This window comes from Pteropus vampyrus, unplaced genomic scaffold, assembly GCF_000151845.1.
Source record: "Pteropus vampyrus isolate Shadow unplaced genomic scaffold, Pvam_2.0 Scaffold12, whole genome shotgun sequence".
NCBI lineage: Eukaryota > Metazoa > Chordata > Mammalia > Chiroptera > Pteropodidae > Pteropus > Pteropus vampyrus.
The window spans coordinates 8,428,894-8,433,346 of record NW_011888793.1 but is presented as its reverse complement, the minus strand read 5'-3'; the positions used below and the strand labels follow the sequence as shown (position 1 = coordinate 8,433,346).

The following is a 4,453-nucleotide window of genomic DNA, read 5'->3' as shown; positions in this document are numbered from 1 at the left end:
TTTATATATATGATGGAATATTACTAAGCCATAAATAGTGAAATCCTACCATTTTCTAAGATGTAGATGGACCTAGAGGTAATTATGCAGAGCAAAATAAGTCAGACAAAGATAAATATTTATATGAAGAATCTAAAGAACAAAAAGTATAAACTAATTGAAAACAGACACAAATATAGAGGACAATCTGATGATGTCTAGAGGGGAGAGGGGTTGGGGACTAGGAGAAAGGAATGAAGGGTTAAAGAAATACAAACTAGTAGTTGACAGATGGTCACGGGGATGGGGAGCACAGCACAGGGAATGCAGTCGGCAGTAATGTAATGGCTATGTTAGAGGCAGAGAGAGATGGAGTGATCAGAGAGATTGTTTCATAAACTGTATAATGTCTAACCAATGTATTGTATACTTAGAACCAATAATAAAATAAAATAAAATGGAGAAAAAAAAAAAAGAGCCATCCTAGTTGAGTATGGCTTTGAAAAGTAGGAAAAAAAAAATGCTCTTTCCCTGGTATCCACTGATACCTGACTGATCACTGACCTCCAAATATTTGTTTAGATGTGGCTTTCTTAATGAGAACTTCCTAGATTCCACTAATTAAATTGGAAAACTTACCCATCCTGCACCTCTTTGTTGTATACTCCTTGCTGTATACTTATTTCACTGTACTTAATATATTCTATCATACTATATATTTTATTATGTAGGTCCTATAACATAGCACTAGAATATAAGCTTTATAAGGGCAGGAAATTATCACTTTCTACACCAATTGCCTCAAACAGTTCCTAGTCTGTAACAGGTACTTGATAAATATTTATAGGATGAGTGAAGAATAAATTAAAATAACCAGAGTGGGTGAGTTACGCTGTTTCTATAACCTTTGGATTTAAATATTTTACCAGGAGAACACAAAAGATCTTGATTAGCCCAGACCTTGGTGGAAAGATAGTACTTAGATTTTCACATAAAGCCAGTTGAGGAATTCATCTCCTAACTACAAGGCACACTCTTATGCTATCTGGAAAGAGGTTATAAAAGCAAAACAAAACAATAATAAAAACTAACTCAGTAGTATTGGTAACAGCTTTGTATGAAATAAATAACAACAATGACAATAATAATAATAATTAATGCTGAGAAATTGCTAGCACAGTCTTGCCTGCAAGTGAGTTTGGAATTTGAACTTAAATGTATGATGGTGGTTCAGAATACTTGTGTGGTAGAATACTAAATTTGATTATATTATGGAGACAAGATAGATAGACACAGCCACATATGTAAATTAATATATTGGCAACACATTTAAATAATAAGATATCATTATACATCACAAAAATTATCTCCTTAGAATCCAATAATGAAGTTAATGAACAAAAAATATGACAAGGCAAATGAAAGAAGAAATCTGGATGATTAATAAGCATATGTAAAGTATTCCATTCCAGGTTATATAAAATCAATCACTAGGAGATTCCATTTCATAGACATATGGGTCCAAATTGTTAAGTTCAACAATTCTAAGTATTGAGAATGTAGCAAAACAGGGAAACTTAAATTTTTAGTGTGCAATACAAAAGTTGGGGTGGCAAATTTGGCAATATCTAGGGAATTTGATATTCTGATCCTGTAATTCTGGTATATATTTATAGCATACAATTACTCTTACACATATTCACAGCTACATATATAAAATACTCATAGCAACATTTTTAATAGCTAAAGATTAGGAACCACCAACATATTTACTAAACAAAAATTGCTAGGTAAATCACGGTATATTAACCCATTACAATTTTATATAAAGTTACGAAAGAATTAAAGATATATTTATAAAAATGACTAATCTCCAAACATTCTATTTAAAAGATAAATTATGATACTATTTGTTTCCATTTTATAAAACAAGACTATGTACTTCTTAGATTTACAAATATATAAAGTAAAAATACAGACACATGTCTAGTGAGGTAAAACACATTTTTAACCTTTAACCCTAAATACCTTGTTCCCTTCACACCTCCCTCACACCTTAATGGGAAGAAGGAAGATTCAAGACTATAATTTTGTATCTTAAGCAGGTGGTATAAGCATAATTTTAGTATATTACTTGTCATGTGTTTTTATACCTGTATTATTTCAAAACTGTAATACATCCCAAAAAATAAAATAAAGCACAGTACCAACTTGTGTCTTATAACAGTGACAATTTTAGTGAGATTAGACTGGAAGATATTTTTAGAGCAGGTTCCAAAAAGGAATGATAATAGTAACAATATAAGGTTGATAACAATTCCTTTAACTTTACCTGGTGAGATCCACTGAGCCAGCATTCTACAAGAAGCACTCCAGGAGATTGTTTTTCCATTGTGCCCACTGAGGCAACTGCAGCAGATGTTCTATTTGAAACTTTATGTTCAATGTCTGCAGCTAGAGTGAGTCTTCAGAAATGGATAGCCACAGGCCTTGGATCCATCTGCCCAATTCAGTAAATTCTAGCAGTGGTGGTACTGTATAGCACAGGTCACTGGAGGATCACCATGTAGTTTTAGAAGCGGTCTAACAGTATGTCGCATTTTTCAAATAATTTGCTGGCCAGTGACAAATGGTCCAAAAATGGAAGCAGCTGTAGCTCTTAGATTTTTATCACTAGAATTCCAAGGTCTGAATCATTCATATCTTTTATTATTCTCATGGAATTTACTATTCTGGATTATTTTTGTCCCTTAACCTAAGAGCAGTGAGTCATTATAATAAATTTGGTCCCTTGTACTTCTTTTCTTCATTTGGCAAGGGACTTCTCGTAGAGTAATTACAGCTATAGGAACATCTGTTCATGTTGATCTAATGACAGCAAAACACTGTTCCATAGTCTTTTCTACAGTTAGGGCACAAATAATTCTGATATGTACCAACATGTTTGGTCATTCATGATCTCAGTTTCCTGAAAGAATTTCATACAGTAAATGGTATTTTTATAGTTTAAGGATTTATATCCGTGGTTTCTATACCAACCAAAGAATTATAAATTATCTTGATTTTTCCTTCCATGGCTTGATTAGTTGAGGCCAAGTGCATTGCCTGGCCTTATTTCATGTCTAGCAGTATAAAGTGTTACATCAGCACTGACTCTTAATTAGAAGTTAATTACCAGAAGAAATTCAGAAGGAATATCCCTCCTCCTTACCCTACTACCAGTAGCACAAACTTTATGATTTAGAAACTCCTGGTATATGTTAATAAAATTCTGTCATACTTACTTCTGATGGACCTTTCGTGTATACATATTCTGCTCCTCTTCATTTAGATTTTTTTTTTTTGAAGAGACCATGCGATAAGCCTCATACTATTTGCCATTTGAAACTTAGATGTTTTATTTACTTAACAGTGACATTATTCTTTTAGGTAATTATCACTGTAAATGAAGATGCACATTATACATCTCCCAGTGACTGATTTCATATTTAGGAACAAATCCAAAGTATTTTGTGTTCATGTTTCCTTCATTCATTAATTTCCTATATTTGGATTTCATTACCATTAACACTAGTTATATACATTTGGCAATTATTTAATGAAGAGTATATGTGTGTGTATGCACATGTATGTGTAATGCATGTGTTATGTGTATATGTGTAATGCATGTGTTATGTGTATAAATTTGAAGTGTCAGTTACTTGAAGAATGACCTTTACATAATTAATTTAATGCACATTAAATATAAATGTTACTGAAACTAGCTCTTTGAAAACTAGGCTTTTTTTGTTTGTTTCTAAAAGCCCATTCTCAAATTTCTGCTTTGTTTATTGAATTGTGCTGTAGGAATAAAATACTCCTCAATAAGTTGAATCTTTTTATCTACTTCTAGCCCAGGGTCTGTAAGTTATAAAGTTTCATAAGTTTCAATGTCTCCTGGGCCTCAATTTGCATCCCTGAGTGGAATATATTCATTTTAAACCATAAATATTTTTAAGCAATTTTCATGCTCAAGTAGTCATGAAATTGAGGGGGCTTTCAGCTTCAGTAAATCATATACATTTTTCTGTTCTCCTTAAATTATTTTCCTTTGTGCAGATGTGGTTTGTGTTCCTAAGTTATTTATGGTAGAACTCTTTTGGTAATGTGGCACTGTTAGGAAGAATTCTGCATTAATTTATTTTGAGTCACACCTAAAGGATGTGAAGAACAATTCAAAATGTCACGAATTTAAAATATTGAAAAGTTACAATTAAAAATCATACAGAATAAATTTTTGACGGTTTCATTTTGAGATTAAAGACTGTAATTAAGATTATGCTAAAAAATAATATTATATATAATAGACATTATTTTATTGTTTTCTATTTTGATTAATGTCATACTTTCATTAACATTAAAACATTTGAAATACTAAAAACTTAAGAGCTTCGCCAGGCAGTTTTCTATTGCTTTTCATGTATCATTTAGTTTT

At 31.6% G+C, this 4,453-nt stretch overlaps 1 long non-coding RNA gene across 1 annotated transcript in view; it reads right to left on the bottom strand.

The window, feature by feature from the left end:
• Window positions 1–2,596, bottom strand: part of LOC111732655 — a 17,612-nt gene extending 15,016 nt beyond the window's left edge. Inside the window, exon 1 of the long non-coding RNA XR_002777645.1 lies at window positions 2,312–2,596. This is a non-coding gene — a long non-coding RNA (uncharacterized LOC111732655). The remainder of the gene's footprint in view (window positions 1–2,311) is intronic.
• Window positions 2,597–4,453: the final 1,857 nt, after the last annotated feature.